Below are 25169 nucleotides of genomic sequence, written 5' to 3'. Positions count from 1 at the left end.
AGTATAGTGGGGACAAGAGGAAGCATTATATCTGGGGAGTCATATTCATATATTTGTTAAGGGCTGCTTTTTTGAGGTACTATATAATGTCTCTATGTTATATTTCTATAGGTAACAGTAGTGGTTCATGTGGTGTTTGGGTACTATTCTTGTATTACGTGTTAATGGAGCAGTTTTTTTTGCACTGCTGGAAGTGTGTCATACTGAGTGAGTTTGAATAGAGGACCAAGCCCTGACCTTGAGTTTATAATGTTTTATATTCTTTTTATTTTTCTCATTGTTTTTAGAGGTAGATAAATGTATTTCCAGCTCTTACAAACAATGATTTTAACAATACGTACACAAGAGCTGGGCGGCATGACAAGTTTTTTTTTTCCCTCTTATTCTGATTTAGCTCAGTTTTTGATACAGTATATTTTTTCTTTTCAAAAATAAATAAAATAGCTTTCAGTATTGATTGCATAAAAACAAGCATACTTAGAGTCAGTGTCATTTAAAACAAAAAGCCCCATTTCTGCCTCCAAACCGCATGATTTTACTGGCAGAGGATTGGCTGTAGACCTCTTGATTGGCAAGCCCCAAGCAGATCACCGACTATAAGAAATGATGGCCCAGCCCTAATGCACACTAATGCTTTTTAGGATGTGAATACTCAGATAGTCTTTATTTGCACACAGTGACAGACCACATACAATAGTCTTTTCAGCCGCTGAAAATGTGTTGTTGCCTTTTTGATGTGTGTTGTGCTTGTGTAAAAAGGTTAAATGGTTGCATTCAAGTTGTGGAATTGAAGGTCAAGCTAAAATAAATGTTTTTTGTCAATGCATGCCCTCACAAAAATCTGAAAGAAAGCGTGTGTGTGTGTGCCTGCCAAAGAGGAGATTTTGATCTTCCAGCCAAGCTTACAACAGCATCTGAGTGGTGTCTGAAAGCAGTATGCAAGCTTCCCCTCTGTCTGTTTGGAGATGTGTGTTGCCTTCATTTTGGTCCTGGGGTTAATTTCAACTAATTAGTGGTGAGTATTTTGCTTCTTAGAGCAGTTTTAGTTCTGTGTCAGTGTACTTATTCATTAGGGTGAGATGGAAAGTAACTGAAGTGTGGAGGCTGCACTGGCTAATGAGAGTGACTACGTTTCTAGTTCTTTGTTGCCTTCCCTTTTTTCGCCTAACGCCCGTAGCATGACATCCAGCGGCGTGTCATTCTGGACTACTTTCTATCTCCCTATGTGTTGCCACAGTCTGGGCCACTGCAATGTCCTGCATATTACTGCTCCAGTCCATATCCATGGACACATCCACATCTTTATACACTCCCACAATCCGCGAGGCCTTGCACCGAGAGACGCTCAATCAAGATAGTCCCTTCAAACAGCCCAATGAACTGTGAATAACACCATTACACAAACTCCCAGCTCGGTGCATCGCAAAAATATTGGGAGGGTGGACCAAGAGGATGCAACAGAGGGAGAAATAGGAAGGAAAACATTGTGGAGATTGAGGAACATCAGCGGAAGGCAGTAGAGTGAAGGATGCTGGGAGATGGAGGGGGTGTGTGGGGAGGCCGTGGAGCAGTAAAAGACCTCTGCTTCATGGGATCACTCTGATGGGCTTAGCTGTGTCCCACCACGTTGCCACTGTTGGTCAGCGTCTCTGAATGAAGATGACTAAATAATACGATTACGAGAGCGGCTCGGAGATAGCACAACATGGTCTATCCCTTTTGTCACTGTCACAGAAGCCAGTAAAGAGGCGAGGAGTGGCATGTGATGGCATTAAAGACACAACTGTACAAAGAGCTTAGCGTGGACATGGAGCTTGTGACAGGAAGCAGAACTCATATTTGTGTAGTGGACCCCGAAGAAGCTTCTTTCATATTGTGTATGGTGGAGCATTGGTATTGTGTTGTTTTTGCGCTGGATTATATAGCTCCCTCATGTCTCCATATTGTTTCTATGTGGAATTTAACTGAATATCTAGTGCAGATTAAATGTCCTTCAAAATGCAGTAAGGAAATATATTTGAAAGCCTTATAAGCAATATATTTTGAAGTGCATTGTTTTTAACGCAAATCAAATTGGGGCCCACTTTCAGCAACTGCTGTTAGCTTTATCTAAACAAAGTGGATTTCTATGTAAATATCTTCTTGGTTTTGGAGTTTGCTTATCACATAAAAAGAGCTTTATTTCAGAAAGCATTGTTATTGCCCAGTGGAAATGTAGGGGGCGATAATGACAAACATGAATATCTATTTTAATCAGCTATGTTGAAATCAATTTGTACAATAAACAATATTCTCAAAATTTGATGATAACATTTTGCATATCTTCAAAACAACATTCACAACATATATATTTTGGTAAAGCTAAGGCGTTACATAATTGTTGATTATTCTATAGGACATACATATATCTCCTCAAGAGGTTTAAGCTGCTTCGTAAAATTGCTCACTGTTCATATAAACGTTCATAATATCTCTATCTTTTTTACCACACATCTGGCCTGTCTGTAAGCATGTAACTCCTGAGTACAGTGACTTTGTTAAATTATTGCAGATGCATGGACATAAACCAAAATGCTGGTGGCGAGGCGGCTGCATCTTATCTCTGAGCTTTACACAGCATCCTCTGCGTGGGTTATTTGTTTCATGTTTCCACGCTTGACAGCTTTGACACGGATTCCTGCCAAGTTGACCTTGCAGTTTAAAGTGTAATAAAAGCTGAATTCCCAGGCTTTGTTGCACATCGATACATGTTCTTCTGCTAGCTGATAAATGGTCTCAGTCTCTCTTGGGAATAGGGCAGAAACAAGCAAGCAGCAGAACGCTATGTCCAGTCTGACACAGTGGAGGTAAAGTACTACCATTGCCCAGCGTAGTGAGCTAATATGAGGCTTGGGATGGTCTGGAACCCCCTCCTAAGAGATATGAAGTATCTCTACTCTTCTCGCAGCATGAACCACCATTTGCCTGCAGTGCTAAAGATTAGCTTGAAGGAGGAAATAGAAAAGACACTGTTAGCATGTGACGGTGTGAGGGGGAGCAGAACACAAGACGGCATAAAATGGGGTGGTACAGCAATGATTAAAAGAAGCGTGCCCCATTAACAGTGGTTAACCATCTGTCTACAATTACATGTTGCCATAAGTATATAAAGAGATATCAAGGGTAATTATTCCTGACTTGTTCACAATAACTAACCCGGGCTTGTATCCTGTTTTTATTGTTCTGAAATATAACCTTTTTTGCCTGTTTACTTATTTTAAAGCTAACCTATTTTTAGACTTTTCAACCGCGTTATAGTTGTTTCTCCTTCTCATTTATCCTCTTGAATTTGTATTTAGTGAGTTTGAGTGATCTTTATTATATGTATTCAAGATGTAATTCCTCTGAACAACCCCTGTTTTCTACACCGGTATACACCCACTGCTCTGTACGTTGTTCTCCAATTATATTTTCTTAATAGTGGTACGTGTAGGATTCGGCAGCAGCCAAAGTGAGAACTCATTTTATCAACAAACTAATCACAGAGAGAACTGACCAAGGCTCAAATCTGTTCAAAAAATGGTTCAAACTGAGAGTGGGAGTTTGTTTACCCATTCAAATAATAGACCTAAATAAAACTTTACTCTACAATAATAATAACAAAAAACCCTAACTGTTATTATGATGCCAAATATGTTTTTGTGCACAGAGCTCTCACTCGTGTCGCCTTCTTTTGTTGGTTCAGCGTTAATCTGGATAAAAAAATGCAGACAAATTAGAAAGATTTGGTTCTTTTAAAAATTTAGATCTGATTCCAACCTGTCATATTAAGGAAGCATTCAAAAGAGCTGACTGATTCACGAACGTCACATCACTAGCTCTTTGTTGTGATGATGTTTACACCGATGTCAGCTCCCACTGGGCATCGCAGTTGTAACGTGAAAGTCAGCGGACGTGTTTGTTTTAGTTGTTGTTCAATTGTTGTAGATCAATATTGCAATTTAAAATGCCAGACATATAGCAGATACATGGACCATGGACCAAAATCAGTGTTACTTTCCATGTATGAATAATTAGTTTTCCTTGTGTTGTGTAATTTTTATATTTAAATAAACACGTCAATTATGAAAATGGAATTGATTAAACAATGAGACCACAATGCAAAGTCTGAAACCAGCCCCTTTTAAACACTTATGAATATATTTGTCAGACCATTTAACTTATTTTTTAAAAGGATTGCTCTAATTTGTTTACTTTGATAATGAAAATAAATGAGTCTTATCTAAGTCACACTCATTTATAATTGCTAGTTCAAAAGTCAAGTTCAATTAATTTTACTTAAACCATTCAAACAAATCTATACTTGCTGTATGTGGAAATACAGAGTTACACCATATTCCATTTGCCTCCACAGCACTAGTAATGTTTGTATAATGTTCTCTCCTTTTCCTCTTTCTGTATAAAAATCCATTTTGTAAAGTGGCATTGACCCTGTATGCACCAGTTGGTTTCTTTCAAATTTGTTATTCCATCTGTACTTGTGCTCCCCTAATTATTGCTTGTCTTCCCATTGCTATGATTTTTCTTGTATTATTTATCATTTTCCACTTTTTACCCACATTTTTATCTTTGGGTTCTATCAATCAGTTTGTTTGCTTGCGATTTTCTGGCTTTGAAGCGGTTTTGGCTATAGCGGTATTTGGCTTATAATATTTACACTTTGAAAAGCGTGGTTATTCACTACTTTGAATACATGACAAATTATACAATCCTGAATCATTCTGACACATACCACAGCAAACCTTGAACATGTTACTTATAGAGAAGGCTTTTAGTAGCTTCCTAGCAACAGGAAAAACTATGTCTTTGGTGTGACTGAAAAAGCTGTCAATGCCAAAGCAGCAGAGAGGAGCAGCGTCAGGAAATAATGGGGCAAGGTCCACATCCTATGGGACTTAAACAGTAGTGATAGTAAGATATCACACAAACCAGTTTTAAGCGGTGTCATATTATACATTGTTTAAACTTTAAAAAGATATATGATAAAATGCTTAAATGGTTAAATGTATCAGTATAACTTGCCCATCATGCTGACTCTGCTCTGGACGTAGCAAAGAAACTAAACAAAAGCATCTTAAAACCTTACTATAATTGAATAGATGCATATTCATGAGTAGGTATGTCATGCATTATTTACGTATAACCCAATCCAATATATAGATTTATGTAAATGCATTATAATTAACAGTTTTCTGATGTTATGTGAAGCACATGATTATAAATACTTTCTGCTTTTTCCTTATTTAGTCTAATGAAAATTTTAAAATAATTTCCTTTATTGAAGTGTATAGCGGTCCCATTATTTCCTTACCATCCGGGCCCTGTGTTTGCCATGTGCTATCATGACCCTCGCTGCCTCCTGCATTTTGGTTCAAAGTGTTTCCGAGTGTGGCTGTTCCACTGTGATCCAGGCTAATTTGGGATTTAAGATCTCTTCTGATGCTGAGTAGCTCTTGAGCTTCCTGTGTCTTCTGTCCTCAGCTGCCCAAGCACCAGCCGCTGCAGCCTGTTCTATACCTGGTCAGCACTAATGGAGCACAAACGATGACCCTGTTTACTTACCTGTTTATCTAGCATTCTTGCTTTGGGCTTGCGGACCTTTGGGAGAAAGATTGACTAAGTGCATGGCAGCCAATGTGGCAAGGGTGACAAGAAGTGGACATTAGGACACACATGCCCTTTTCATAATGCGCTCCCAGCTGGGCTGTTTGGCTGCCCATAAAGTGAATGCCGCTAATGGCCTCCCAGTTAATGGAGTCATTAAGATTGGATTGCAAGAAGATAAAAGCAATGGGTATAATGTGTGTGAAACGGATGTGATCATTAATATGTCTGTACTCTTACTGTAAATGCTTCCAGTTGTTTTGAGGAAAGCAACAATAAGGAGAAATATGCTGCTAGTGGAAAATGTCAGCATTTTATCAGTGTAACTGTAATATGCCGTAAACTCAGTTGATCATAGGTGTACTCCTCTGTCCTAATCAGCCCTGACCCCCTGAGCCAGGCCGCCCAGGGCACACTGCTAGCTCACAGCCGCTTCTTGTGTGAATATCCAAGTGACAAATTCTGCTCAGCTTGATGTGAGGTCATGTCGGGACCTGTCCCCAAGAGAACATGGCTGACATCTGACAAAATGCATTCTGGGAAGTGTTGCATCTTGCTTTTATGGAAGTGTGAGTGCTCTTTAAAGCTCTGTCAACTATTTGAGTTTAACCAGGGGGGTGACTTATGCGATCATGCTTAACATATTACCAAATGATCCCATATGGCACATGTGTCCACTCATTGTACAAAAGGGCACTGACACATAAATACAACAGATTGCAAGAGCTTTGAACTCTAATATTTTGTCGTAACGGTGCGGATAGGACCAAAGGATGCAGACCAGAGCAGTTTTAACAGTGTTTATTTACAGCGGTGAAAATGCAGTCTTTAAACAGGTCACAAGAGCAGGTACAGGAACCGGGGAGCGGGAGACGGGTCAGGCGGGTGCGGTGCAGGTAGAGGCGGGCAGGACAGGACCAGGACGGGGATAGAAGCAGGTGCGGTACCAGGGCAGGCGGATCAGACGAAGACCAGAGCGGGGAGCGGGTGACAAACCAGAGACCAGGACCGGACAGGAGACGAGACGAGCAGGAGACGAGACGAGCAGGAGACGAGACGAGCAGGAGACGAGACGAGCAGGAGACAAGACGAGCTGGAAGCGATACCGGGACTGGAACGTGGCGGCAGGAGCTGGGCGAGTAGAGGCAGGAATCTGGAGGGTGCATAAATCCAAATGAGCATTTGCCGGAAAGTACCATATAACAAAGCTTAGCAAGAAACATTCACGTTTTACACGCGGACGGTCTGGCACCGAGTGTAGACTGCCAAGCCTTCTTGTACTCAGCAGCAGGTGGTGGTGATTAGGCTGATGCACCCCAGGTGTGCACGGGAGGAGTCAGGCACTCCACCCAGCTCCAGACACACAGGTAGGGGAGGGGGAGAGAGCACGGGAGGACAGGGAAACTGACATCATGACAGTACCCCCCCCCTAAGGTCCACCTCCTGGTGGACCCCCAGGCTTGTCAGGATGAGCGCGGTGGAAGTCTCTCACCATGTCGGGGTCCAGAATGCGTGCCCTGGGCACCCAGGATCGCTCCTCCGGACCGTAACCCTCCCAATCGACGAGGTACTGGAGGCCCCTACCACGGCGACGAACGTCAATCAGGCGGCGGACGGTGAACGCCGGGTGGCCGTCAATGACTCGGGCGGGCGGTGGGGGATCGGCCGGAGGGCACAGGTCGCTGGTCCGGACTGGTTTAACCTGGGAGACGTGAAAGGTCGGATGAATCCGGAGAGACGGGGGTAACTGGAGGCGCACCGCCGATGGATTTATGATCCTCATGATCTTAAACGGTCCCAGGAATCGGGGGGACAGCTTACGGGAGTCCGTCTTCAGCGGGACCGTCTTGGCGGAGAGCCAAACCATCTGGCCAGGTTGGTATACGGGCGCCGGGACACGGTGGCGATCGGCCGTCGCCTTAGTGCGCGCTCCAGCCCGAAGAAGGGCCGCCCTGGCCTTCTTCCAGATCCGGCGACAGCGCTGGAGATGGCGCTGAACAGACGGGACGGCGAGGTCCCTCTCCTCCGTGGGAAAGAGAGGGGGTTGATATCCCAGCGATGCCTCGAAGGGGGACATACCAGTGGCGGAACTCACGAGGGAGTTGTGAGCATACTCTATCCAGGGCAGGTGAGTACTCCAGGTCGCGGGGTTGGCGGAGGCTGTGCACCGTAGGGCCGACTCCAGGTCTTGGTTGGCCCGCTCCGTCTGCCCATTAGATTGTGGATGGAACCCGGACGTGAGGCTAACCGTGGCCCCCAAACCGTCGCAGAAAGACCGCCATACCTGAGAGGTGAATTGGGTCCCTCTGTCGGACACGATGTCCACCGGGATGCCGTGGAGTCGGAAGACATGACTGGTCAGCTGGTCGGCAGTTTCTTTGGCTGTGGGGAGCTTAGGCAGGGCAACGAAATGGGCGGCCTTGGAGAAGCGGTCCACAATGGTGAGAACCACCGTGTTCCCCTGGGAAGGGGGAAGGCCCGTCACGAAGTCCAAGGCGATGTGGGACCAAGGGCGACGAGGAACTGGGAGAGGATGCAAGAGACCAGAAGGGGGTGAGTGGGAGGCCTTGGCCCGAGCACATACCTGGCAGGCGGCGACATAAGCCCGGGTGTCTGTGTCCATCGTGGGCCACCAGAAGCGTCTCCTGAGGAGGGAGAGAGAGCGACCGGCACCAGGATGGCAGGCGAAACGGGAGGCATGGACCCACTGGAGCACCTGAGACCGGACAGAATCGGGAACAAACAGTTTACCTGGAGGGCCGTTACCTGGGTCGGGGTCGTTGGTCTGGGCCTCTCGGACGGTGTCCTCGATATCCCAATGGACCGCGGCCACCACACACGAGGAGGGAATAATTGTTTCTGCGGTGACCGGGCTATCCTCCAGGGCGAACTGGCGGGAGAGGGCATCGGGTTTGACGTTCCGAGATCCGGGGCGGTAGGTGAGGAGAAAGTTGAAGCGGCTGAAGAAGAGGGACCAACGAGCTTGACGGGGATTGAGGCGCCTGGCGGACTGGATGTACTCCAAGTTTTTATGGTCGGTCCAGACGATGAATGGTTGCTCCGCCCCTTCGAGCCAGTGGCGCCACTCCTCCAAGGCCAGCTTTACGGCAAGGAGCTCCCGATCCCCCACGTCATAATTGACCTCGGCCGAGGACAATCGCCGGGAAAAGAAGGCGCAGGGACAGAGGCGGTTGTGGGGGTCGAACCTCTGCGAAAGCACGGCCCCCACTCCCGAGTCGGAGGCGTCGACCTCCACGATGAATTGCCGTGAAGGGTCGGGCTGGTGCAGGATGGGAGCGGAGGTAAATAGTCTCTTAAGCTTCTCGAAGGCTGTCTGCGCCTCAGGAGACCAGGCAAACGGCAAAGCAGGAGAGGTGAGTTTAGTTAAGGGCGAGATAACCCTACTAAAATCCCGGATGAAACGTCTATAAAAATTGGCAAAGCCGATAAATCTCTGGAGCTGTCTCCGGCTGGTAGGAACGGGCCACTCAGTGACAGCCTGGATCTTTTCAGGGTCAGCTCTTACTTGGCCCCGCCCCACAATGAAGCCCAAAAAGCTGACCTCCTCTGCGTGAAACTCGCATTTCTCAGCTTTCACGAACAGTTTATTCTCGAGGAGGCGCTGGAGAACCTGGCGAACGTGCTGATGATGCTCCTGGGGGGACCGCGAGAAAATCAAGATGTCATCCAAGTAAACAAAGACGAATCGGTTAAGGAAATCACGGAGCACATCGTTGATGAGGGCTTGGAATACGGCAGGGGCGTTGGTGAGACCGAAGGGCATAACCAAGTATTCGAAATGTCCCAGGGGTGTCTTGAAGGCCGTCTTCCATTCGTCTCCCTCCCTGATGCGCACCAGGTGGTATGCATTCCGCAAATCCAACTTTGAGAAGATGGTCGCACCGTGGAGGGGCGTAAATGCCGAGTCCAGTAAGGGAAGCGGGTATTTATTCTTTACAGTTATATTGTTCAGACCCCGGTAATCAATGCAAGGCCGCAGGGATTTGTCCTTCTTAGCCACAAAGAAGAACCCCGCTCCCACGGGTGAAGTGGACGGGCGGATGATTCCGGCAGCCAGGGACCCACGGATATAGTCCTCCATTGACTCGCGTTCAGGTTTAGACAGGTTATATAGCCTGCTAGATGGTAGTGGGGCACCCGGCAGGAGGTCAATGGCGCAGTCATATGGACGGTGGGGCGGTAAAGAGAGGGCCTTGCTCTTGCTAAAAACCTCCCCCAGGTCGTGATATTCAGCAGGCACCGAGGACAGATTGGGGGTGTCTGGGGACGGATTAGCGACAGGAACGGACCTCCCGGCCGGAGGGAGGGCGGACCGAAGGCACTTGGCGTGGCAATCGGGACTCCAGCCCGAAACTCCGCCCCTGGCCCAATCGAAAACAGGGTTGTGGGCGCGTAGCCAGGGGTAACCAAGGACCAGAGGAGAAGCGGAGGAGGACAGGACATGAAACTGACGGTTCTCTTGGTGGTTGCCGGACAGAATCACGGTGACAGGTTCTGTGATGTGAGTGATGTGCCCCAGAAAACGTCCATTGAGCCCCTGGGCATTTAAGGGGCGTTCGAGGGGCTCCAGGTAGACCCCGAGCTGCTCCGCGACTTGGGCATCAATAAAGTCCCTCTCAGCCCCGGAGTCGATAAGGGCGGAAACGCATAAGGTCTCTGTGCGAACGCACAGGGTGGCGCTGAGCCGCAGTCTATTAGAAGAGTCCAGGATGTGTTGCTCGCCCACCAGTACTCCCAGTGCTACTGGTGGGCCCCCCCTTTTGGCCGAACTGGGCAAGTGACCACATAATGTCCGCGCTCACCGCAGTAGAGGCAAGCCCCGGCCAGACGACGCCTCCGTTGACGCTCCTCGGCCGACACAAGGGTCCTGTCGAGTTGCATGGGCTCATCCGGCGGGGGCGGGGCAGCGCGTGGCTCCGGCGGGACCGGTGACCGGCGTCTCTCTCGGCGACGAGCCCGTAGGCGGTTGTCTATACGGTGAGTGAGGGAGATGAGGGTCCGCAGGTCGGGGGGTTCGTCCCGGGAAACCAATTCATCTTTCAAAGTCTCGTTCAGGCCCCGCACAAACACAGCCCGCAGCGCGCTGTCCGTCCAGTCCAGCTCCGCCGCATGTGTCCAGAATTCAATGGAATAATCCGCTACCGTCCTGGAGCCCTGGCTGAGAGTCAATAACCGGGAGGCAGCATTGTCCTGGTAGTGCGGGTGGTCAAACACCAGCTTAAACGTGGACACAAATTCATTAAAATCCAGGCTATCCACAGACGTCTTCATTAGGCGCGCCTCTGCCCACTGGAGAGCTCTGCCCCGGAGTAATCCACATATATATCGGATCTTGGTGGCCCCCGAGCTGAAACGAGAAGGGCATTGCTGGAACATGAACTCGCACTGGAACAGGAATCCGCGACAGAGGTGAGGTTGTCCAGCATACGGCTCCGGATCCGTGCCTCTCGGCTCCGGGAGGCGTGGCGGCGCTCCGGCTGCAGCAGGCGGGGTGACGAGGAGCGCGGCCACCTGGTGGTTAAGCTGTGCCACCTGCTGGGACAATGTCTGATTTAGCTCCAATAGAGTCCGAATGGATTGTTCATGCTGACCCAGCACCGCCTCGGGGTGAGAGTGCGTGAGGCGGCGCGTCTGGTCCGGATCTGAGCCTGCTTGGTCCATAGTGGCCAGACCGTTCTGTCGTAACGGTGCGGATAGGACCAAAGGATGCAGACCAGAGCAGTTTTAACAGTGTTTATTTACAGCGGTGAAAATGCAGTCTTTAAACAGGTCACAAGAGCAGGTACAGGAACCGGGGAGCGGGAGACGGGTCAGGCGGGTGCGGTGCAGGTAGAGGCGGGCAGGACAGGACCAGGACGGGGATAGAAGCAGGTGCGGTACCAGGGCAGGCGGATCAGACGAAGACCAGAGCGGGGAGCGGGTGACAAACCAGAGACCAGGACCGGACAGGAGACGAGACGAGCAGGAGACGAGACGAGCAGGAGACGAGACGAGCAGGAGACGAGACGAGCAGGAGACAAGACGAGCTGGAAGCGATACCGGGACTGGAACGTGGCGGCAGGAGCTGGGCGAGTAGAGGCAGGAATCTGGAGGGTGCATAAATCCAAATGAGCATTTGCCGGAAAGTACCATATAACAAAGCTTAGCAAGAAACATTCACGTTTTACACGCGGACGGTCTGGCACCGAGTGTAGACTGCCAAGCCTTCTTGTACTCAGCAGCAGGTGGTGGTGATTAGGCTGATGCACCCCAGGTGTGCACGGGAGGAGTCAGGCACTCCACCCAGCTCCAGACACACAGGTAGGGGAGGGGGAGAGAGCACGGGAGGACAGGGAAACTGACATCATGACATATTTATTTGTTTATGATAAGTCTTGTTATGTTCTGCCTATAAACTAAGAGCTAGTGATATGGCAGATCACAAGTATTTTTGTTTACTATAAGGAGCTAGGCTTGTCAAAAGTATTGGAAATCAGATATTAATCAATACTAAAATTTATATTGAAACTATTGCACCATACAAAATATGTGCAATATTTTGTATGGTGCAATAATGGAAACTATGTAATGAATGTAATGCAATTATAGGAACTGTGCAATAAGTGGAATGTGCAATGAGTGAAATGTGCAATTATGGGAACTATGCAATGAGTGTAGTGTGCAGTTTTTTTTTTTTACCCTTACCCCTACCCTTTGGACAATAGATGGATTAGCCTTTGGCTGTAATCCGGTGTGTTTAATCATGTCTGTTCATTAACATGCATTGTCCCAATCAAATAAATAAATAAACTACCGGTAGATACCCATTTGAGCAAAAATAGATACTGAAAAAAAAAAAAAAAAATCGCTCTCCTGTTTTATCAGAGCCACTGTAGTATGAGACCACTTGGTAACATAATGAAAAATACTATTATTTAGTGTTAAAAATTAGAATATTGTCTAAAAAAAGAGCTTTTAAATAATAATTTGGGCATCAAAATCATATCAAGTATATGTATATGTTTGAAATCGAGTTTGAAATGTTAGTATTGTGACAACACTATAATGTGCCCTTCCCAAACACATCTTGCAAATGGTCTCAAACAGAATACTTCTTTACCCAGACACTCCTGCTGACAGTTCTTGGGGGCATAACGGTCACATGGCGTCAGTCCACCTATCTGAAGATCAAACAGGGCTGTGACAGTGAGACATAGCAGCTTTTAATTCGCACAGAGCCTGTAGCGGTTAAATTCAGTCTCGGTGGGACGTCATTGCACAATCACTGATCAAACCTGTGTGCGGATCCCCGAGGAGGCCCCAGGGTCACTCTCCAAAATAAGGAGCACTCGTTTCATTTGACTCTGATCTCATTTGGAGAACAGACACTGAAGGGGGATTGTTCTGCTCAGAGATTTCATCAGCGCTTCCATCATTGTAATAGTCCACTGCACTGTCACAGCTCAACACCTCTCTCATTCGATGTTTTTAATATGTGTTTATCTGATTTACAAGCAGCTTTTAACATTCATTATTTCAGCTAAGGGGGTAGTTGTTGGTTGAAATGCAAGCACTGGGAGTAAGGACACTGTTACAAGATTGTTTTGAAGGTTCTGTACTATTTTTAGACGTGAAAACACAAACAGGCACATGGTGGAACTTTAACCATTGAGAAATATAGCTTTGTGACTCAATTGGTTAAGCATTTTTCGTTTTCTCCCTTAGTTAGTTAGTGGTCATTTTCTCAAGGTATATATAGTTTGTATCCTAGCTGCTTGATGGGCTCAAGGCATCCTACAAAATTATCGTCAGTGCTTAAACTGTCAAATCTCTGAGCAATTATGACTTGTCACTTCACTGACATGCTTATTCTCAGCTCAGCTTTACACCCATAATAATTTACTCATTGCAACAGATTTATTCAGTGCATTCTACTGAAAAACAAATCTGCATGATTGCAACTGTTTGAAGCATAATACTCTGATGTCACTCAGGTATCACAGTTGCCATCTCATGGTTTTGTACGACTGTTTTAAATTTTAATGTTTGATTGTAGCTCACGCTGGGTAGCACTTTTCCCGGCAGTGCAATAATGGCAGCTCATCATCATATCTGCAGGTATCACCTTTTTCTGCATCTTATCATAAACACACACATGACTCAGCTCATTTGAAATCATACATCCATCTCTTTCGCATAAGGCTTACACATTCCCTTCCCTCAGAGCCATACAGTTCTTCATAAAATGGATTCTTTAACAAAATGCAATTATTTCTATTATCGTTCCAGCCAAAGGAAGTCATTAAACACAAAGGCCGTGTTAACAAAAAGGACAGACCTCCAATCATTGCACTGTGTAAGAGACAGTCAGTCACAGCTTTTTAACCTTCTCTCTTTGGAGATACTGCTTTATCGACAAAGTTAACAGCACATCGAGTCTTTCTGAGCACAGAGCATTTCTTCATATGCCCCCCACCCCCCGATTGGCTCTGAAGGATGTAATTAGTTAATCGGCCAAATTAAGACTTTTGCATTATTCAAAAAATCAGCAGGATATTTAAGCACTTCCAACAGTTTCAAGCTCTTAATTACAGTGTATAGTCTGGCTATGGTGGATGTATTTTTAGATCATTCTTCAGTCACACAAGATATTCAGTAGAATCATTGACCGTAATGACTGACAGCTCCCTCGCCAGCCATTAACTTCAAAGATTTATTGTTATAGCCTGTTTTTAAAGCATAGCTGTAATTAATTTGGAAGACCTTTGTGAGTCATGAGGTGTGATACTGGATTTAAATTCTGACTTAGGCTCATTTTATTCGTGTTATTTCCTCTCTGTCTATCTTTCTTGTCCTGTCACCAGCATACATTCTAAGCTAGAGTTGAGCAAGACTAACTGAAAGAGATCTGACACTGTTTTACAATTATACTGAGACCTCAACTTGATCTATGTACATTCTAGTTTGGAGCGAAATATTTTATCCCTTGTCCTAAAGCCGTAATACACTTTAGTAGATAACTTGTTTGCACAATGTGTGACAATTAACTATTCAATATTTATCAGCCCTTACAAATGAGTTAACAAAGTAAAACCCATATTACAAAATGGCACAGAAACCCATCTTCTATGCTTGAGTTAAAATGCTTTTTTTCTTTTTACTATATATCTTTGGATCACCAGCTAAAGCCTCTTCAAGCTCCATAAACTGTGCTGATTCCCATTCCTTCACCAGCCCATTATAAGTTTATATGGCGAGCTCCACAGTGCACTATCATATAGAGAAGGACTCCTAACAGCCAGAAACATAAACATGCAACTCCCCCTATTTTTCCAGCCTAATGGTGATGAGGCAGCAGATTATTATGGACTTTAGCCTGATCTTAAATGGTTCATAATTTAATAGACTTTGCAGAAGATCATACTGTAGATGTACCCATATCAAACCGATATAGCTTCTCTTCAGGTGCATTTAATTAAACGTATGATTTTATAGTTGCTACATTTCTGCTTGAAGAGATATTTTTGAAGTCACTGAATGGCCTACAAAGCAACTCTTACCGCCCACTGCCACTACGTGCTAAGAAATGTCATAAGTAGCTGAAAATGATCTGCACCATTGCATCTGTGAAGTATAACTTACAGATTAGCCGTGATGTGAATAATGTGAATTTGGACTCCTTGTTGAAAATTAGGTGACTGTGTGTCAGAAGATAGAGTTGCTTTGCTCAAATTCTAAATGTGTGGTTGTTTTTCCTGGGGCCATATTTCAAAGTAAAAGCAGATAAGATTTATTTAAAATGAAAGCGTTTTCTTTTCAATATTTTTTACAGTGCTGTTTGGCCAGGCTTTATCACCAGTCTTCATGAGCTATTCTTCTCAGACAGCAAAGCTTAACTAATTCATCATGAGCTTTTCATTAAACCTTCCAGCAATGTGTTGACTTATCTTTAGAAAATGGAAGACCAAGTAAACAGTAAACACGCAAAATAAAAAAAAAAAAGCCTAGGTATTTCTGGTGGTGAACCTGTGCAAACATCATCAAGCTCTTCCCGATACTATCAGGCCATGGTCTGTGTGGGGTAGATCCACAAGTCGATTTGTTTCACACAAGGCGAGCTGAGGCCATGCTGAGAGGCAGAGGGGATCTCAGACTGCTCATGAGACTGCGTTTGATCCCAAATAAAACCACTCACGGTTCAGATGCACACTGCCGATAGCAGCCTATTAGCACCTGAAGCAGCCTGCTAGTGTTGTTCTCAGGTCACGAGTGGAAAATACCAAAGGGAGTCAACAGGAAATAACAACATGAGTGGTTTTAGCCAAAAGCTCTAAGATTTAAGAAAATGTCTCTGTTTAGCATTTCCCATTTGCTGAAAGGTGTCATTTTTCTTGCTTTTTTTGAAGTCAAAGTATAAAATATGACAAATGAATTGAATACTGTTTTGTTGGTCTTATTGTTGGTCTAATGATGCTTGGATATTTCAATTTAAAGAGAGTTTTTTATTTTTATTTCTATGGCTATTAAATAACATATTTAGATAACCATATTACCATGTATTGTTTTGAAAATGCTATATTCACTGAAAAACAACGTATTAACAAAATTTGACTTTTGTTTTTGATGCCCTGACTGCCCCCTTCCTTTGTTCCCCACGCAAAATCACTCCCCCTTCAGAGAACTATCACAACACAATCAGCGTGCATCCCGCCAGTGAAACTACTTCACATCGCATCAGGTTTGTAGAGTTGTTGCGTACAGTTTTGTGTCATACGTTTGTATATTTATGGAGAATTGTCATGTGGGAGCATAGGTTACACAGGCTTGTAGGCTGGGCACTGCACAGACTCTTACAGCTTACCATAAGGAAGGTTCAAATAGGGCCCGGGAGAGATAGTAAAATTACTCAAACATGCACGAATGACATCTTAAACCTCTTTGATATGTTGAAGCGATATGAGGGAACGTTATCACATGGTAGAAACTCACAAAAAATAAAAAATAAAAATCTATTTTGCATAATATCCTCCAATAATACTTGACTTGTCTTGAGGTGTGATAACCTGACATTTATTAAGTACCTCACTGCAACATAAAATTGTGAGTAAACTGTCTTTGTCATTTGCGCCCAAGTACAAAATCCAAATGTTCTCTATCCTGACATGGACATTACATGATGGATTGCCTGTTGTCAAAGTCATCTTGCTGAATCATGAATTGTGATTTATCTTTGTGACTAATTCATTCATTGAAGATTTAGTGCCGTTTTTTTCTTACTTCTCTCACCCAAATGCAAAGCGCCATCTTCCTTCCCAACACAGAAAGGGTTTATAAGCACTGGGTATTAGTGAGCAAATGGGGGATTAGAGTGTAGGTCTTGCAATCCAGGTGCTGGGATGAGTTTAATTTATTTAATGCTATTTCACGCTACAGTTATAAATAATTTGAGACTGTAATTTGTTTACATGGTGGCAAGCCAAATATGCCAGCTAGCTGTTTAGCAATTATGTGTCATTTCCCCTGCGCATATTAATTGTTTACCAACAGCGTGTTGTAGATGAGGACAAAACAGAGCCATCACATAACCTTCTCGCCTCTGTCACCATTTTGCAATTTGGTCATCGAACCTTGGTGGGATATAATCAGTGGCAGCAGTTGGCCAGTGTCGTTCGCTAGTGAAATTCTGTCTACGATAATAGCAGTGTCCCATAAGGGGATAACCTGCCTTATTGCTCAATAGATTTACATAGTGGAGGTAATCATCGTGGCCAAGAGCTAACTGTGACTGATGGCGTGTGTCACGTCTGAACATGAGGCCATTGTTTTGTTTGATATTTTCATATCAGCCCCATTTGGAAAGGCTGCTGCAAAGATCAATGCACTATTTGGCTTGTTGTAATGTTTGTAGATTTCGTGCATTGGTATTTTTGAGTGTGTGATTCATCTAAATGCGCACCTGTGGGTCATCATCCCTGTTTTCTGTTTGTATCAATCTCACTTTGTATTCCTATAAAGCGGAGAAGGCAGGATTCAGACCATTATAAATGCAACCCTATTGACTCTCCAACAATGCCTTTGATATTATAACTCTCTTGTAACAATTATCCATTTTGAAAGAGAGCCCCAATCCAGGAATATGCTAATAAAGACAAGTTGTGTATACAGCAGTATCCTTAGAGGCCTAATTCAGCGCACAAGGCAGAGGAGGGAAGGGGCGATAGGAAGCGATAGCTCAGCAGAAAGGCTGCTAACTCCGCCGGTGTGTTGCTAATCTACCAGGCTTAAGGCGGACAGTTTTCTGCATGCCCTCACGCAGAAAAGGGGGTTAGCTCACCTTTCAAAATGCTTGGGCCACAGCCACAAGGGGAAGCCCAAACACATCGATTAGCCGTCAGGAAGGAGAGGCCGGACCAATTTCATCCATATCTTCTCCCCTGACCACCTCCATCGCTCAAGCTCTGAGCTTTCTCATAGGAACATGCAAATGGAAAGGTTAAAGCAGGTCTACTCCGGTGGGCTGTATGTAGGATGTTCAATGATGAAGAGAGGTTTGAGACAAGCACTATTTAAACATCATTTGGTCTGTGTGAAAATGTCAAAACAACACAAAAATGACAGTCAGTTAATTAAAAGGCCTGTCAGAATTGATTGAATTAAGTTTAGTGTAATTATAAATGCCATTGTGATACTCATATAAACAGTTCGACATGACCTGGTTAAAACAGTTTTATTGAATCTTTGTATCACGAAAGTTCAATGACTATTATACACAGGCATACACATAGTGCATTTTTTTGTCACATTTGTGAAACACCTTCATGTAATTTTGGTGAAGCTCAGCTTTAAATGAATTGAGTTGTTTATTAAATGGTTATGTGCTGAACAAAGAGCCCAACCGTAAGCGCTTGCATATAATTGGCACAACTTACATGTATATCTCTCTCAGTATTAAAACAAATTAAAAACAGCTTCCTGTTAGCATTTGCCATTCATTGTTGTCACTACTCAACAGCACAAGATATCATATCTAAGCCATTTTTCAGGTGTCTCTCAAACGGATTAGGGTAAAACAACGGCCGCATGTGTAGTCAAATATTCAGGAAGAAAATGGTGTGAAAGTGAACTAAAATGAGCAGATTTGTGGAGCAGTGCTCTCGGATTCCCAAGCAACTGTTTGGTTGCTTAGCGATCAAGTCCCAAGCTCAAGTCATTTATCTTGTTAGCTCTTTATTCAATTTTCTCATGATATTGAGTGTCGTAGTTTGACTTGTTTGTGTAATTATAGTGTGAGGGACAGCCTTCTGTGGTCTTCTAAATATTTTTGTAGGTATCAAACTGTATTTAAATTAAATATGTAAAAATAATAGCTGCAAAATGCCACTCACAATCCACAGCCTGATGTGTCTTATTAGATAGAAGTGTATGGGGATAAGGGGCAGGTGCACAAATGTTGAGAGATGAGGTGTTTGGTACAAGAACAATTGACTAAAAGACAGGAATCAAACAAGCCGGTGAAACAGTGAACAGCCGCGTTTTGTTGATGCTCTGATCCTGAGCCAAAATGGGGCACACTCGCATATGTCTGTGTGCAGCTGCCGAGTTGCCGTGTTGATCTGTGGCGGAAGCTTTACGGTAAATAAAAGCTCAAGTCCTGGCAGAGAGACAGGTGCAGCAAGGCCAGGCCAAAGACGAGCTACTGTAACTCCAGACAGCAGCAAGATGGAGTTCGGAGAGGGAGTTTGAGGGGAACGCGCCAACCGGACAGTCTTTTGAAGTGGTCTGTGTTCGCATATCATGAATAAATATGAGGCGAGGCTGAAGGTGTGAAGCTCATTAGACATCGAGGGGCCATGTTGATAAAGCAACTCGAGGCATGATCATTTACTGTGCCGAAAAGCCACCCATGTTCAGTCACTAATATTTATTGCCCTAACCCTTCTGCTTGTCTAACTGTGAAAATGAGAGGCCCAATTAGAAACAGAATCCCGTGAACCCGAATAGCCCACATCAACATAAAAAACATTGTGCATCATTATGTATTCAAGACGCTGTATTTCAAAATTAGGCACCAATTATGTTGACACTAATGGCACTGTTTAAGTTTATTAAGGGAAACATTATCCAAACAGTTCTACATTAATGTCATCCAGTATAAGATGCGTTCATATTTTGGAAATAAACACGATATCTTAATAATAACTACTACTACTAATGACAGCAACTATGATCCCAACTGAGTTATGCTGATCACTAACTATTTTCAGGTGTAAACACAATAAACCCACTTTCGACCCAGACAATGATCTAGGTTCAGTAGAAAAATAATGCATTCTTTTGTGTAGCTTAATGTTGTCAACACTTGACTTGCTTTCAAAATCCCATCTTGTTCAGCATAAGCCTATTTGTTTGTGTCCACACCACAGGTGGTTGGACCGTTTGCCCACTGGTATGGCAGAAAATCCATGTGTAAGTGGGTTTTAGATTTCTCCATAGCAACAAGAGCTTTCAGCTTTACTTGTAAACAACAACCATGCCAAGGACAGTGTCATATTTGACTACATTTAATTACACAAAACACCCCAAATCCTACATTGTCATTTTTCGTGTACTGTCTTTGTCACTGTCTTAATGAAAAGAGTAGTTGCTATGATGTTTGAGATGTGCATATAAAAATAGACAAGGCCAGATTTGTGTGTGTGTGTGTTTTTCTAATACAAACATAGACCACTGTTGAACACGCTCCATATAATTCAGACAAATCTACATTCAGAGTTTAGTGAAAAGTACCAAAGATAATTTTGGACTAGTCTATTAACAAAACATTATCTCAAATGTCAACCAGCTTGTTTAGACAGGCATCATATTTCATTAACTAACTCATATTGTCTGGTATCACTGACAATGATAACACAAATGGCATAACTCTCCTACCAAAGCTATTCCAAGTCATGCATAGGCTCTTGGAATATTAAACCAATCTACCCTGAGGGCTGCCAATATGCACTGGCCCTGTATAAGCACGCATAGCTTTTGAGTGGCAGTGCTGTGATTGGAAATAGTTCCCGGTGAGCTGTTAATAAAGTCCTCTGGAGTTTGATGGCCTTCAGCGTGGCAGACTGCTGGTTATGAATCACCCTGTACATAACCAGCAATGCCTGCCAGCCGGCTGGACCACCCATTGAGAAGCTTACTCATTTCAAAACCAACCGTGTTTTAGCCTTTGCACTTGAAGTTCTTTAAGCCCAAATGCATGTCAGAGGTTCATGCGAAAGCTTCAGAGAAATCAGTAAGTCTTTCTAAAGGCGGATCCGGGTGGAGATTAGGCAACCCCAGCTAAAAAGAAAACAGGTGGAGAAATGTGTTTGGGTCTTATAGGCGTCTGACAGCTCCTCCATAATAGTAGGCTAATCCTTTTTCTACACTATGCATCTGTCTTTCTTCCTTTTTGCTTCCCACATTGGCAACATCCAACAAATCCTTAAAACATACCCTAAGCACCGACGATAATGCACGCCATTCACATCAAATATGCAAGAGAAAATAAGCAGTGGTTTTTGTGATACAGGCCAATGGAAGGAGCAGACATGAGTCTGTGGAAGAATACAGGATTATTAAGATGTGACATTAGAATCAAATAATTGCAGTGTATGTGGTGTATAAGGCATGGGAGTTGGCAGATTGATTTTGTGCAGAAAAAGTGCAGGGCTAAAAGTAGTTTGGTGTTGGTATTTTTACTTCTGTGTGTTCTTTTTAGTTAGATGTGAATTTGAAAAAACTATTGACCCAGGCAGTTTTCATACCATGTTTAAATACAAAGTTAGAGATACAAACTCAAGCCACAAGGTGCAATTATAAAGTAGATTTATTTTGTATTGTGGCAAGATAGTTGTATTACTCGAACAATGAAGCATTTACCTCTGAAGATTCAAAGTTCAAGGTATAGTATTATGGGCATTATTTCATTGCCAAGTCACTGAGTGAAATATATTGACTTTATACAAGGTATAAAAAGTGTCAATTCCATTGCAGATGTTTTTCAGCAAAGGCAAATCGCTGTATAAAGTGAATGATCAGCAATGAAGTTTTTTTCTGTAGAATTTGATGGCCGACAGCTCTCTCTCTCTCTCTTGCACCATTTTTCTTTTTGTCAGCATCTTTGCCCCTCTCAGCCCACTGTCCGGAAAGGACCTTAAACTGTTATATCTTTGATGCGTCCTGTCATTCAACCTGACATGTGTCAAAACTGGTCAGGACAAAAAATGTGCCCCCAACCAGGACCCTGTCGGTAAGTTCAAGTAATGCTCAAAGCCAGAGTGCTGAAGCAGTAGGTATTCCTGGCATTGTTCTAGAAGCTCTTTAGTCACCAAATTGACTCATTATAAGTGCTAATGACAGGTGTCTCTTCGTATTTGGTTGGTGGTATGGAAACACTGCCAAAAGCTTGCTGTTGCTGGCTTTTATTTGTGCCAGTTTCTTTTATGCCTGAAGGAGCCTTATCTTCTGTTGTGCACTCATTCACCTTGCAGATGAATTAAATTAAAGATAAATCGTTACGTCGACATTTGATATCCACTGCTGCATTGCTTTAATAACACTGATGTGACTGACTCAATTTAGCTAGTTAGGCTACTTCAAGAAGGAAAAAGCCATTTTGTCCCTCCCGTCATTATCTTCCTCATCAAACACAATGATCACTCGGAGCAATTAAAATGGATTAACCTCCCATCCAGTTCACATTGAGCTGTTGTGTCATTTGCCGCCTGTCGTCACCAAACTCTACCTTAGTCGTACTATTTTTTTCCCCTTCCTCTGCTCTCTCCCAGGACCTGTTCGAAGTAATAATGGTGTTCTTGCTGTGCAATAATGTGGCGCTCTCTTCCTTTTGGGGTCTGTATTGAAATCTCGATCCACCTCTCAGAGCGGGGGTCTATCTGTTTCCGTATCAGAAGGACTGATGTTATCTACCTCCCCAGGTGAATTTTCTCCTCCACACGAATTACCCCTTTCCCCCCTCCACCACCACCATCGTCTGCGGCTCTGGGCGTCCAATATTTCCTCCCTAGTGCTATCTCCTGGTTATCTCCTCTTCACCCGCACATTTCCTCCATCTTGGTTCTGTCTTACTCCACTCTCTTAATACTTGGGCCTCTTTGTCACACTTCCTTTTTGGCATTATCAGCGTCCCTCAATCGGCTGTCCTCTATTACTCCCGAGTGTAATTTAGTGTCCTGGCACGTTCCTCAATACTTTTTTGCATGTCTTGGGTGAGGAAGCATCAGAGTGTAACCTGCTAAATTGGAATGTTATGGTTAGACAACACACATACGCATGAGAAACTCTTGACTTAATGGACAATTTAACTCACCTCATTGTTGAAACCTTTACATTCATTATACGCTCTCTTTGGCCTTCCTCCATCTCTCTCTTCTTTTTCTTCTATCATTCGCCGCCTTGTTTGTCTTCATTCCTGAACCCTTGGCTGCTCATTTTATCGTCCCCACCCTCTCATATCCAATACCCCCCTCCTCGTCTTCCTCACCACCCGCGCGACAGACTGTCCGGCCCGGTTTCTTCTGCCTCCTGTAGTAAATGGTAAAATAATGGCAACAGCCAGCCATAAATCAAGCCAATTGAAAAACATCACTATTAGAGTCTCCCCTCTTTCCCCTCATCTGTTCCTTTCGGTGCCCTTCACCTTTGTTCCAGAAGGGAGCAGGAAAGGGGACCATGACTATTAGCTGGAGTCGTGTCGAAGCAGCAGCTTTTCAGGGAAGGTCAAGGATAAATGCGGCCCATGTGCGCATTTGTAACCCATTCCGCTGAGAAATTACATAACGTGGAATAATGGCATTTTAGGCCCAGTACACTTAGAGGAGGATATTGAATTATGTGTAAACTATATTTCTAGTGATTTTTACAAAGTAAATTAAATCTCTATTGTCCCAGAAAATCTTCTCCCATCTGCAAAAAGTTTGTTATATCAAAGTGTGACACTCAAAATGAAATTTCATCCAACATTACATACTGTAAATTGTTTTGTAAATTATTTCTTTATATTAAGAATTTAATGTTACTGATTAGATAGAACCAGTTAGGATTTCTCCAGTTTGATTTTCTATCAACAAACTACTGCTACAATAATAGTCTTCTACATCTTGAATCCAGAAAGAGCATTCTGAAGTGCTTTGTCTTGTATTAAGAGAGCCAATGCACTTGTTCTCCTCTCCTACACCATTAGCTAATCACATTTCCATTTCATCAGCTGCAATAAGTTTGTAATCTTTGGAGACAGAACTCCACAGGACAAAGATAAGAAATATATGTTTTGACTTGTTTTAACATTGATTGAAATGTATGGAGCTTGTTAACTTTGTCAAGAGTAAATCAAGAGATGGCGAGGTATATTCTTCTTTCATCCAGTCAGTGTGCTGTGCTGCATCACATATGTTTGACCTTGTTAATAAATAGCAATTGGATTAGCAAAGGTTCAAAGTTAATTGTTATTGAGTTCATCACCTGGTGTTAAAATTATTATTACACCTTGGCACAACATATTTACTAGCACTGTTGCCTCCTATGTAATAGATTTTTTTCAGGGCTGACTTGGTGAGCACTAGTTTGAAAATCGTGACGATGTTGAAGCTGTTACTGGTGTGTGGTTGTGTGGTGGATGCTGTGTGCAATGTCTTGACCCGGAGCTTGGAGGAGAGGGCTCATGGAAGAGAGAATATCCTTGTGTCAGCACATCCAGCGTCCTCTGCTGCTGTGTGTGGGCATGCATGTATTACAAGCTTAAGGCAGGGAAGAGACAATGCGTCACGCTGGTGAAATGGCAAACGGTGAAATGAAAGAAGTGATAGCGTGAGCTAGACGGTGGCACAAAGCATGATGGGAGGAGGAAATTTGCAACAATAGTTGTGAGTGAGGTCATGCGTTTAATATGATATGGCTAAGAGACACGTTTAGCCTCCTATTTTCATTCATAGGAGATCAGAACAGCGATGCACACCCAAATCAATGTACACACATATTTAGTTACAGCAACCGATTGCAGTCATCTTTATTGGACCAATAAATACAGGCATCAGACGGAGGCCTGTCTGGATTCAGCTGCTGTGGTAATGCTTGCCAATGGAGTATATGGCAGGAAGAAGCAGGGGAGGACGTTTTGGAGGTTGTTCGTGAACAAAGTAACAAAAGAGATAAAAGACCAGCTATAAAAGAGGGAAAACCTTCAGAGTGTGACCTAAAATATACATACATCTTTTAAATGTGTTTCTTTGTTTCTTTGAGGTGAGATCAGATGAAATATAATACGAGTTGTAACACATAACTCTTGTGTAAATGTTAGATCACAGTTTTGACCCTGTTTGCTCAGATAAGTATTACTTTTTAATTTGCACTGTATCGTGGGGATCAATGCTTTAATAATATGCTATTTTACTACATTTTTAAAAGCATGAGACCCTCACTTCCCACCTGCCTTGTTATTTTTGTAAAAAGTTGATGGAGTGTAGGAGCAGAAA

At 43.7% G+C, this 25169-nt stretch overlaps 1 protein-coding gene across 2 annotated transcripts in view; it reads left to right on the top strand.

The window, feature by feature from the left end:
- The window catches only part of grik5 (glutamate receptor, ionotropic, kainate 5), a 108038-nt gene that overhangs the window by 6000 nt on the left and 76869 nt on the right, over window positions 1-25169 (top strand). The window lies entirely within an intron of this gene.

Source organism: Periophthalmus magnuspinnatus, chromosome 16, assembly GCF_009829125.3.
Source record: "Periophthalmus magnuspinnatus isolate fPerMag1 chromosome 16, fPerMag1.2.pri, whole genome shotgun sequence".
Taxonomy (NCBI): domain Eukaryota; kingdom Metazoa; phylum Chordata; class Actinopteri; order Gobiiformes; family Gobiidae; genus Periophthalmus; species Periophthalmus magnuspinnatus.
The sequence above is the reverse complement of the archived record's forward strand: the minus strand, read 5'-3'. Positions and strand labels throughout refer to the sequence as shown.